Source organism: Ambystoma mexicanum, chromosome 5q (genome assembly GCF_040938575.1).
Source record: "Ambystoma mexicanum isolate Mex_15411 chromosome 5q, UKY_AmexF1_1, whole genome shotgun sequence".
Lineage (NCBI taxonomy): Eukaryota > Metazoa > Chordata > Amphibia > Caudata > Ambystomatidae > Ambystoma > Ambystoma mexicanum.
The window spans coordinates 285463620-285476664 of NC_090933.1; the positions used below are offsets into that span (position 1 = coordinate 285463620).

The 13045-nt window shown below is 41.9% G+C and overlaps 1 protein-coding gene across 2 annotated transcripts in view; it reads right to left on the bottom strand.

Annotated features, from left to right (window-relative positions):
- Positions 1-13045, bottom strand: part of CCDC102B (coiled-coil domain containing 102B) — a 619708-nt gene that overhangs the window by 125865 nt on the left and 480798 nt on the right. The gene's annotated exons all lie outside the window — the stretch shown is intronic.

The window sequence follows — 13045 nt, forward strand, 5'->3', positions numbered from 1 at the left end:
CCACATGGCTACATGTCGAGTAATCAAAAATCTAGAGAAATTGAAAGTAATTCAGAATAGTGCAGCACAAAGTATCTCTAAAAGAGAGCACATCACTGCCGCCAGAAAAGCATCCCACTGGCTCCCCATAAAGGAGAGGATTATCTTCAAAGCCATGACCCTCATCCACAAATGCATCCACCTCTCCGCACCAGCCTATCTGTCATAAAGGATCCACTCCACCTCCTCCACAAGACCCACTAGACCCTATGCCAATATGTTTTCCGTACCCAGGGTCAAAAGAGCCAGAGCAGGTGGCTCCAGCTTCCCCTACCTTGCCTCACTACACTGGAACGCCCTCCCCACTACATTGCGAGCTGAACCATCATTCATTGCCTTCCGCAAGACTATGAAAACTACCCTATTTGCTGATACGATTATTTTGCCCGTCCTCAGGGATACTGCGAATGCTCCACTACTGTAACTAGTCTAGTGTACTAATGACTTTCAATGCATATTATGTATCATACCCATGTTATCAAATGTTTAAACTCTGTCCCGACTGTAACTAAGTGTTCCTACAAGTAACAGCACCACAATGCCGCTGTGTGAAACGGTAAATGTATAGTGCCTCCTTTGTGATCAATGTTGGCCTAAGCCTAGTCGCTCTACGAGGAAAACCGTGTTGCAAAGTCCCAATTTTGGAACGACTTCGCCGCCATTTTAAGATTCATCCACCATTTTGATTTCTGTTCGTATGATTCTCTGTTCTAAAATTGTGGACTGAGTTTTCAACTCACAACCAAGTCTCCTGACCTTTGATTCCTGTTAATATTTAGGCTGTACGATAGCCGACTGTTTAGACTAGGTAAAGAGACGTTGAGCTCGATATGAACTGTCATCTAAGTATTACCTACGCACACAAGACTCATCCTTGTATAAACTTTGGGACAATGTATAACAAACCTCAAGCGCAGACACAGGCCCAACTGCATTGTGCAGAAATTTAGAACAAGGCTTACCGCGGGATCCGAGAACATACAAAACCATTGTGCTTTCATGGAAACGCAAACCTGTGTAATCCTTTGCATATTATTGTATAAGCTATATGTGAACTAGGCACAAACTCTAGACCACGAATTATTAACATGAAGAGAGGCTGGACAATATTATTCGAAATTGTATAAAAGCACGAATGTTTAGACGTCCACCAGTCACTCACCTCTCTCTGTCGGGCTGGTACACATTGCAGGGTGTTGAGAGCCAGATAGCTATCTGTGTTACTTTGTAAACTGTACAGTAATAAAAGATCTGTGAATCTTTTCAGCCCATGATTGGTGTATTTCCTTTGTGGTACTCAGCCTCGATATTTCCTTGTTCTTCCAGGTGGCGCCCGAATAGGGACCCTCAAGATTGATGCCATCTCGTTGAAGAGTTGATTCGGCTATCGGCTATCGGATTGTGCGGATGGTGAGAAAGGGGGCCCCTTCATGGATGAGACGCAACACCTCAACAGTACTGCATGACCCGATCCCCGGACGGTGAGCATGCGGTCTGAGAAGGCATCTTGACGAGGGTTCATATATCGGGGCGGGCAGTTTTGCCGAAATCACCAACCACAAGGGTCCTTTGTTGTCCTTTGTAACCCGATCAGACCTCCCTTTGTCCTTTGAATCAGGTGAGTCGTGCCCTGATTCCTAAGTATCCTGATATTTGATTTGGAGTATTGTCCTCACAAGTACAATTATTGACCAGGTAACACCAGTAATCTGACATGCCTGGGAAATTGTCTGCCTGTTTCAGGGCGTTATTCCGCAGAGACAGACAATCTTTGGAATTTGGCAGTCCGGCACCACAGGAGGGGTATGTACTATGTACTGTAAGTACAGCATTGGTAGTATAGTATCCAATGATATTTGGCACAGACAAACTAGACATGCTTCCGAACTTCAGTGGCCAATCAATGGAAGCTTTGAGATTTCCTGTATAGAGTATTTAGAATCTATATTGTTAAAGAAAATAGCTAGACCTGCAGCATTTGATATATTACAAAATTGGAAAAAAGAAGCTATGCAGCAGCTTAAAAGCAGAGAGAAACATGCACGTCGACATATGTCAAATGCCAAAAAGGCATTATTATATGATCAACAGAAGCAGTCAGAGTCTAATAGAAATATGGATAGGGCTTTTCAACTTGGTATACAGAAAATATATCCATCTAAAGATTTCCATGTATCAGATGAGCTGATCGATAAACTCTTAAATGAACGTAGGCCTGGTGCCACTGCACCACCTCCTTATGTACCTATTCCTGTTGTCTTACCTGTTCCTGCTCCTCCTCCCGTAGTAATTCCTGCTCCTCTTATTGCTCCTCCTATTGCTTCTCTTATTGCTCCTCCACCACTAGCTATTGCTCCATTTCCTGTTGTTGTTCCTCCACCTGTACCTCCACCTTTGCTGACTGTTGCAGTTCTAGTAGATTTGTCATTGGCACCAATAATAGTGGCTTCATTGCCTGTTGTACAGGATTTGTCTACACCTTCTTTTCCAAGTGGTTCTGCTCTGCTTAGAGTTGATAGAGGAGCGAGTGGTGAATCAAAAATTGCAACTCGTGATACCGTTTCTAAAGAGAGAAACAGAGACTTGAATGCATGGGCTAGACAATGCATAGTGAAAGGTGAACGATCTGATGTCTTAGCTACACTCTCTGATCTAGAAAGTCTTCCCGAGCAAAAGGTCTTTATTGAAGGGATGGGAATCCATTTATCCGTAATGTGGAACCGACTGAATGATGTAGATATCCCACAAGGGTTAAGGGACCTGAATATTTTAGCATATTCAAGAGATACTGCGGAGGAAGTATATGAGCACGTCGAGAGGGTATTTGAGTTTAGAAGGGAGTTAGAAAGGTTACAGAATGATAAAATAGATGGTGATAGTTTGATACTTTTTATATACAGAAACAGTTTCTTCTCTTTGTAAATCAATGAGTGAAGAAACAAGAATTTGCACAAGATATGCACTGAGATGGATTTCAGACATGTCGATACCTCCCGTAGAAGTATATGACACGTATAGTCAGTATACGCCAGAAATGCAGAGGAAAGTGATACAGGTAAGGGTAGTATACCTACAGGATGAATGTATAAAGAGAAAGATTTGTTGTCCCGCAGAATCATTGAATATCTATAACAGAGCTTTTTCATCGGACACTGCTCCCACCACTTTAGCACTCAATTTAGCTCTGTTGCTCAGTAAGCGTTCGGAGTTGCCTGTTACTCAGTTACCTATGAGAGAGGTTCCTCTGACATTTGTCCCTAAAGTCGAGGTTCCGGCTAATGCCGCAACAGGCGTTGCCGCCTATGATATTGACGCTCATTATGTATCACAGTTTGTTCACGTCCCGTTCTCAAGACAGGAAGTGAATACCATCAGACAATCCATTCCAGATATTATGAAGAATCCGGCAGGTTTTTATAAAGAGATAGAATCTGTCTTGCAGTCATCAGTGTTCACTCTGGATAATATAGACTTGCTATTTCCTGTGCTTCAACCTACTAACAGACACATGAGATAGTTTGGTGGTCAGGCAAGATAGGGAAAGGAAAGCTGGTGAAAGACCACCACAGGTGATACTGACTTTGCCTGATAGAATAGTGACAACATTGAAAACTTTAATTCCTGAGAGAAGGATAGTTTGGGACAAACTTACCGCTTTTATCCAAGGAAAATCTGAAGGTGCTACCGAATTCTTTAATCAGTTTTAACAAGTATTCTCAGATTTTAGCGGGCAGGATTTAAGCACCAAGTCTGGAAAACGATTATTTGTGGACAAATTTGTGTCTGATATCCAAGCACAAATTATGACTTACAAGAGTGCTTAGCAAGCTAAGTCGCGGTCCGAAGTATTGCATATGGCTCAGTGTTATGAGAACAGAGTCAATAATGAAAAGGAAAGGATTGAAAAGAAAAAGGGAGACTTGAAAACTAAGGTATTGTTGCAACAGATAGTTAGAGGAACTAGAGGGGGTAGTACACAGTTTCGGGGACATTATGTTCCACAAGGTAATGCGCCATTGGGTCCTGTACATTTGAACCAATGTGCTTATTGCAGACAAGAGGGTCATTGGCGAGCACAATGCCCGATCCGCCAGCAGAGGTCGAATGACACATATGGTGTCATGGGTAGATGACCTAGAGGCCGCTCTGGTGTAGGGGGTCTTGGAAGAAGCCAGTTTGCTCAAAATTCTCAGTCCTTTTCGCAAGATAATCAGCAACCTAATGTAGATAGCAGAAATAAATTGGATAATCCTTCTACTGCCTATCTTTCTGAAGATCTTGCCTTTGAAGATATATTGTTTCGTTAGGACAGCCCGAAGCAGGGTTTGGAACCAACGTCTATTCCCGTTAATCAGAAAGGTCCCTACGTTGAAATGATGGTGGGGAATAGGAATGATCTCTTTTTGATAGACACAGGAGCACAGAAGTGTTCCATTGACCATTCACGGGTTCCAGACATTTCACTATCAGGGCAGACTAACGTTTCTGTAGGGTTTTCTGGTACGCCAGTGGTTAGTCCGGTTTCTTTGCCGGTACCGATTTCACTGGGTCCATTTACGGATCACTGTCCGTTTCTTTTGACAACAAACTGTGGAGAGAATTTGTTGGTGTTGAATCTTTTGAAGGAATTAAATGCGGTAATTCATTGTTCTTCGGATGGAGTGCATTTGACGATTTCACCACAGCAATTTTCTGCCTCACAATTTCTGACTAGACCTTTGCCGCCAGAATTTAGTGAAGTTCCAGAGTGTATATGGGCAATTGATGACAATGATGTTGGTATTTTACAAATTGAACCTGTTAAAATTGTTTTGAAACCAGGAGTTAAGTTGCCACAAACTCCACAGTATAAGATTTCAGTTGATGGTGAGCATGCTTTGAAGTGTATAGTTTCTGATTTTGTACACCATGGGGTAATTGAAGAAATTGCAGGAAGTTTGTGCAATAGTCCGAATTTTCCTGTGTATAAAAAAGGGGATAATGTAATTCCTTTCCGTTTCATTATCGATTTACACGCTATCAATAAGATTGTTGCTTCACAATTTCCAATTTTGCCTGATGTAACGATGATACTAACGATGATTCCAGCGTCTGCTACTCATTTCAGTGTTGTAGATCTTAAGAATGCCTTCTTTAGCATTCCTATACACAAAGATAGTGGATATTTGTTCACGTTTACCCTAGGGGGATGCTCGTTTACATTCACCCGTGCGCCACAAGGGTACACAGAGAGTCGAAAGTATCTATAGTAGGGCTTTGAAAGAGCAGCTCGATACACTTGAATTGCCTTCTACTTGTACATGGTTACAATATGCTGATGATCTTCTTTTGGCTGCAGATTCAGAAAGTGCTTGCAAGGAACGCACTGTGTTATTGCTTATTCATCTAGCAAAACATGGACATAAAGCTTCACTGAAAAAGTTTCAATATTGTCGACAGGAGGTCGCCTATTTAGGCTATCTCCTGTCAAAGGAGGGAAGAAGATTGAAAACTGAACAAATTAAAATAATTTCTAGCATGTCTTTCCCAAATACACAGAAGGATGTCAGAGCCTTGATCAGAATGGCTTCTTACTGTAGGCAGTGGATCCCCAAGTTTTAGTTAGTCATTAAAAAAATATTGGCATTGACAAAGAAGGGCATTTTGTTGCCACTACCGTGGAACTTGGAACACCAGAAAGCTTTTGATTTGCTCAAGACTGCACTGTGTTCAGCACCGGTTTTGGGCACACCAAATTATGAAAAGGCCTTCGAATTGTATGTGCATGAACGTGATGGATGTGCTTTGGCTGTGTTAACGCAGGAACATGGGGGAAGAATAGGCCGTGCGGTTACTTTTCCTCCACCCTTGATCCTGTTGCATGCACTTTGCCGAGATGTTTGAAAGCTATTGCTGCTGCAGCTGCGTCTGTAAAATAGAGCGAGGGGATGGTCCTAGGCCATGCTTTAAACTGGTTGGTACCTCACTCTGTACACGTTCTTTTAAACAGAACGCAAACACAACATCTTACTTCCGCATGATTAACGAGGTATGAATTGATCTTGTTTGCACCGCATATCCAAATTAAAAGATGTTGTGTATTAAATCCAGCTGAATCGTTACCTCTTCTGCAAGACATTCCTTGCAGTGACGAAATGTCACATGACTGCCTTTTTACCATAGAACAAGAAACTAAATGCAGGATTGATTTAAAAGATACACCTTTGAACTATCCTCAAGGGGAGCTGTTTTGCTATGGCTCCTGCTTCAAACTTCCAGATGGTACATCCACTGCTGCTTATGTCATCACTACACTAAGCACAATTGTGGAAACCATGAAAGTTTCATACAACTCTGTGCAGGCCGCAGAGATTATTGCACTGACCCGAGCTTGTGAACTTTCCTAAGGGCTAAGAGTGAATATATATACTGACAGCCAGTATGCTTTTGTGGTGGTTCACAACTTCGGTAGACTTTGGGCAGAACGATTTTTCTTGACCTCACATGGAACGAAAATCCAATATGGCACCTTGATAGTTAAGCTACTCTAAGCTTGCGCTTCCCACTCAGCTAGCAAATATGAAGTGTGCAGCACATCAGAAAATCATAGATGATGTAGGAAAAGGGAATACTTTTGCTGACCAGAAAGCCAAACAGAGTGCTACTGACCTCTATTCAGATATGTATACTACAAGGGAAGCCACAAACATTTGTACTATAGATTAAGTGATTGATTCCATAAGAAATATTCAAGAAGATACCACTCTAGAAGAAACCAAGCAATGGGCTGAGGGCTTGGCAAGGTTGGATGAAGAAGGGTGTTGGATGTTGCCCGACGCGTATGTTACTATGATGATTTCAATGGCCCATGGTCCCACTCATATATGTGCTAGGAAGATCTGCAAAATGTTAGAATCTGTCTGGGTAAATGTTAACATCCCGAAAACTGCTGAGCATTTTGTCCAGAGTTGTATGGTCTGTCTACAGCATAATGTGGGGAAGGGGACATCGACACCAAGGGGTAGTTTTGGTCCACCTTCTGTCCCTTTTGAGGTAATTCACTTTGATTTCATTGAAATGGAGTGCTGTAACATTTTTTAAATACGTCCTGGTAGTCATTTGTGCTTTTAGTAAATGGGTTGAAGCCTTCCCTGTAAAAGATGCCACAGCAATAACAACGGCGAAAATCATGCTTAAGGAATATTTTCCTAGGTTTGGTTTGCCGAGGGTCATCTGGTCGGATAATGGTCCACATTTTATCGCTGCTGTTATTCTGCAAGTATGCGTGGGATTATAGATCGATAAACGGTTCCATTCAGCTAGACATGCTCAAAGTGCTGGACTTGTAGAACGTCACAACGGTATTCTGAAAAATAAAATTGCTAAGGTTTGCGCCGGCACCAATTTGAAATGACTGGACGCCTTACCAATAGCTCTCCTTTCAATGCGCACAACCCCACCGACTGGGACTTGGCTCTCCCCTTATGAAATTATTATGGAGAGGCCAGCTAACATTTGGAACATCCCCAAGCCTAGATATTTAAGAGATGTGGAGCACTTACTTCTTTCTGAATACTGTGATCGGTTAACTCAAAACTTGTATTTGATTGATCAACAGGTGCGAGACGCCCTCCCAGTTAAATACGAGGGGCCAGATCACAGAATTCGACCCGGTGACTGGATGCTCACGAAGTACTTTGAGAGAGCATCCAGTCTCGCGCCGTGCTGGCGCGGTCCTTTCCAGGTCCTATCAGCTACACAGACTGCCGTACGAGTAGCTGGAAAGAGACACTGGATAGACGCGACGCATGTCAAGAGGATACCTTTCCCTTTTCCACACGATGGAGAAGACAAGGAAAAACTTACTTGCTCTGTTCCCAATGATCGATCAGCATTGAGCAGCATTGAGGGTTTTTTGGAGACACTTCCTGAGCCAGCGGGGCCTGGGGAAATTGCTGCTTTGTCTCCAAACTCTTCTACACATCCTTTTGCACCTTTGTCCGGTTCTGTTGCTAATTCATCACTTACATCAGGAAGCAACAACACACTGTTCGCAGATCACACGGTACCAGGAGTGACAAGGTACAATCTACGACCACAGAGTTAGATCTTACTGCACAGCATAGCTGTACCCATAGGGGAGCAACCAGAGAGCTTGTCCTTCACCATACTTTTTGCACTGAAGAAAAAGTAGGTGGCTGGGCATTGGGATAAGATTAAGAAACCACGTGATCAGGAGATCACCAGCAAACGGACTATGGAGTTTTTCACAGGAATCTTTTGGAGAAGAGATTCAACGAACAATGCCTGTTATCGTCCCGACTCGTGCAAAACAAACAAGTGACTGCGTGGACAAAAAGACATTGGACGATCAAATACATGGTCCGTGAGGACGTATTGTTTTCTTGTAATTATGTTAACCAGTGTTACAGTATTGATTGCTTTTGGGTTCTGGTATATGGAGAGAGTGCGTCCACTTGAAACATTTTTGCCTACTGAGAAGGTTCCCACTATGTCTACACCTTTCGTACACCTGCACACTCTATCTCCTAGGGACTCCCAACATAGACAGAGCTATCATAACAATACACTATTGTTAATAATTAATGCAACTCGTGCGATTTTGAATAGGACGAACTGCTGGATATGCTCTCATTTACCGCAGCATGGGGAACAAGGGTTGGGCTGGTATATTAATCCTTTGCCTTTAACAACTGCATGTTATGCCTCTCTAAGGGCACTATTCTTTGGTCGTTGGAATGATAGCATCTCAGGGAACTTTGACGGGACTAATTTGAATGAGTTTGAAAGGCGAGTCCTAACGCCTATGGGATGCTCACTCTTTGCAAATAGGAGCAAGCTTAATGTTGCTTCTATTAGGTTTCTGATAGACTGTCCTGACCTTTCCAATCACTAATTTCTTTCAAGATGGCTCCTGTACGCAACAGGGATGCCATACCACCTTCTTATACTGTTAATCATAGCCCCAACTCTGTTTCTTTCTGCATACAAAGGAATGGTACTCATTCAATGGGCGATTTCGAGGGTTGTACCAATGTTGCAAACTTGACCAGTGAGAACAGACCTTTGTATGTAGGTGAACCTGTCTACTTCGTTTGCGATAATGAGGCTTTTCCATGGCTACCTAGGGATTGGCAGGGAACTTGTTATTTGGGAATTCTGCTACCAGGGGTATATGTAGCCAGTACCACTGAAATCTCTAGGGCTCGTCCAAGGCAGGACGAGAATGGTGATACACCTTGACAAGTTCTGGGCGACGTAGCAAAATCTTTTGTACCATTTTGGGGACAGATTATGAATTCTGAGGATATTAGGAGACTAGCAAAAGTACTGGAGAGAACCATGAACTGCACCACTGACATACTCTATAACATGACTCTAGAACAAAAGGCAATTAGATTAGTGGCACTACAAAACCGGATGGTATTAGACGTCATCTTGGCTGAGCGTGGTGGAGTATGCAAATTAGTGGGGTCCGCTTGTTGCATTTTCGTACCAGATTCCTCCCCGACCATATTTAAGGCAATACAAAATCTGCATGTCCTAATTTCAGAAGTGCACGTTCCCGAGGGAAACTGGGATCTTAGTACTTGGTTCTGGGACTCTTTACGGTCTTGGGGATGGAAGCTTCTCTCAGTCTTAATGATAATATTTGGCATTTTGCTGTTTTGTTGTTGTTGCATACAATGTATTCCTGCCATATGTTCAATGCTCGGGGGATGTTGCGCGCAAACAGTAGTAGCACTAGGACCAAAAGTACATGCGCCTGAGAAAATGACTAATGTATTTGTGATGAAGGATATTCCTGAGAAAGACCTAATGGCAATTGATATATCTGATGAATATGATTCAGGATGCATGGACATTGAAACGTGTAGTTATGAGTAAAATGACTATCTTTTGTAAAGCTCTTGACTTGGGCCAAAAGGAGGGTTTGTGAAATGGTAAGCGTATAGTGCCTCCTTTGTGATCAATGTGGCCTAAGCCTAGTCGTTCTACGGGGATAACCGCGTTGCAAAGTCCTGATTTTGAATCGACTTCGCTGCCATTTTAAGATTAATCTGCCATTTTGATTTCTGTTCATACGATTCTCAGTTCTAAAATGGTGGACTGAGTTTTCAACTCACAACCAAGCCTCCTGACCTTTGAGTCCTGTTAATATTTAGGCTGTCTGAGAGCCGACTGTTTAGACTAAGTAAAGAGACCTTGCGCTCCATATGAACTGTCATCTAAGTATTGCCTGTGCACATAAGACTCATCCTTGTATAAACGTTGGGACAGTGTATAACAAACCTCGAGCGTAGAAACAGGCCGAACTGCATTGTGGAGAAATGTAGAACAAGGCTTACCGCGGGATCCGAGAACATACACCACCATTGTGCCTTCATGGAAAGGCAAACCTGTGTAATACTTTGCATATTATTGTATAAACTATATGTGAACTAGGCACAAACTCTAGACCACGAATTATTAACATGAAGAGAGGCTGGACAATATTATTCGAAATTGTATAAAAGCACGAATGTTTAGACATCCACCACTCTCTCACCTCTCTCTGTCGGGCTGGTACACATTGCGGGGTGTTGAGAGCCAGATAGCTATCTGTGTTACTTTGTTAACTGTACAGTAATAAAAGATCTGTGAATCTTTTCAGCCTGTGATTGGTGTATTTCCTTTGTGGTACTCAGCCTCGATATTTCCTTGTTCTTTCACCTGGGCTGTCTGTGTGCTATATAAATGTAATAAATAAATAAACAAATACATCTTGCATAAACTTGTAAACATGCATCTTGTCTTCTGATGCAATCAAACTTTCCTCTTTGTGATTGACTTGTATGTAGCCAGCAAGACGAACCACTCACCAAGGATGTTGAATGTTTTATTTCAGGTAGTATACTATTAGGGATCTGATTAAAAACTGGCATCCCATCCCAGTAATCACATAATACTCCACAAGACAGCACCCCACTGTCTTTCTACCTACATATATTAAAATGCCTTTTAAAGGATCTTTCCATTCCTTTCTCACTCCTTATTATTTACTAGAATACAGGAATTTGTGATCAATGTGGCCTAAGCCTAGTCGTTCTAGGCGGATAACCGCGTTGCAAAGTCCTGATTTTGGATCGACTTCGCCGCCATTTTAAGATTAATCCGCCATTTTGATTTCTGTTCATACGATTCTCTGTTCTAAAATGGTGGACTGAGTTTTCAACTCACAACCAAGCCTCCTGACCTTTGAGTCCTGTTAATATTTAGGCTGTCTGAGAGCTGACTGTTTAGACTAAGTAAAGAGACCTTGCGCTTTATATGAACTGTCATCTAAGTATTGCCTGTGCACATAAGACTCATCCTTGTATAAATGTTGGGACAATGTATAACAAACCTCGAGCGTAGACACAGGCCGAACTGCATTGTGGAGAAATGTAGAACAAGGCTTACCGTGGGATCCGAGAACATACACCACCATTGTGCCTTCATGGAAAGGCAAACCTGTGTAATCCTTTGCATATTATTGTATAAGCTATATGTGAACTAGGCACAAACTCTAGAGCACAAATTATTAACATGAAGAGAGGCTGGACAATTTTATTCGAAATTGTATAAAAGCACGAATGTTTAGACATCCACCACTCTCTCACCTCTCTCTGTCGGGCTGGTACACATTGCGGGGTGTTGAGAGCCAGATAGCTATTTGTGGGTTATTTTAAACTGTACAGTAATAAAAGATCTGTGAATCTTTTCAGCCCGTGATTGGTGTATTTCCTTTGTGGTACTCATCCTCGATATTTCCTTGTTTTTTCACCTGGGCTGTCTGTGAGCTATATAAATGTAATAAATAAATAAACAAATACATCTTGCATAAACTTGTAAACATGCATCTTGTCTTCTGATGCAATCAAACTTTCCTCTTTGCGATTGACTTGTATGTAGCCAGCAAGACGAACCACTCACCAATGATGTTGAATGTTTTATTTCAGGTAGTATACTATTAGGGATCTGATTAAAAACTGGCATCCCATCCCAGTACTCACATAATACTCCACAAGACAGCAACCCACTGCCTTTCTACCTACATATATTAAAATGCCTTTTAAAGGATCTTTCCATTACTTTCTCACTTGTTATTATTTACTAGAATACAGGAATCAAAGTGTAAATGCAGTCGTAGGGAGCTTGGGGGAGGAGAAGGGTAAATACCTGTAAAAGCTCTCACAAAACCTGCAGTTGTTGAGCATCTGTCCAGAAAGACATTCTACCTTTTACATCATACTTTTCAGAGTCAGCCATCAGCCTTATTTTTAACATATGAACATTTCACTCTCACAATTCAACATCTTCCAAACCCCTAAAAAAGGGTGAATCATTACCCACCTAAAAATAAAGCACATAGACCCTGTTCACTTTTGTTTTCAATCTAGTTACACATTGATCATCTGCATGTTCCATGAAAGTTGATAGAAAAAGAGCTACTTCTACAATGACAAAATCACTTCAATAACTATCACCCCCGTTATAAGTACCAATCAGGCTTCGTTATACACTGAATCATCAACTTCACGATATGATAGATGTCAACAATGTGCACCACATCACAAACAAAGGCAAACCATTTCCCCCAACCCTCCCCAACATAATGGCAGTCTTCAATACTCTTGGCCATCAACATCTCATCAACACTCTCATCTCACATCAGGTTTCATCAAATAATCTAGGAATGGTTGCTACCTAATCGGTCAACATGAATTTGTCCAGAATCTCACTCCAGATCTCAAAGCCTAACCATTGATTGCAGAGTCCCAGGAAGTTACATTGTTCAATGATTTTCAACCAATACAAGCAGTTCCTATGAAGATAACTTGGCAGACACAAAGACAAAAGCCTCAGTCTAGAGATGGAATGTAACATTTTCTAAAAATTTCAACAGACAAATATTTACAACAACTGAAAGAAGGCTGGTTCTCAAACATCTACCTAGAAGTCAACCCAACCAAGATGTAGATTT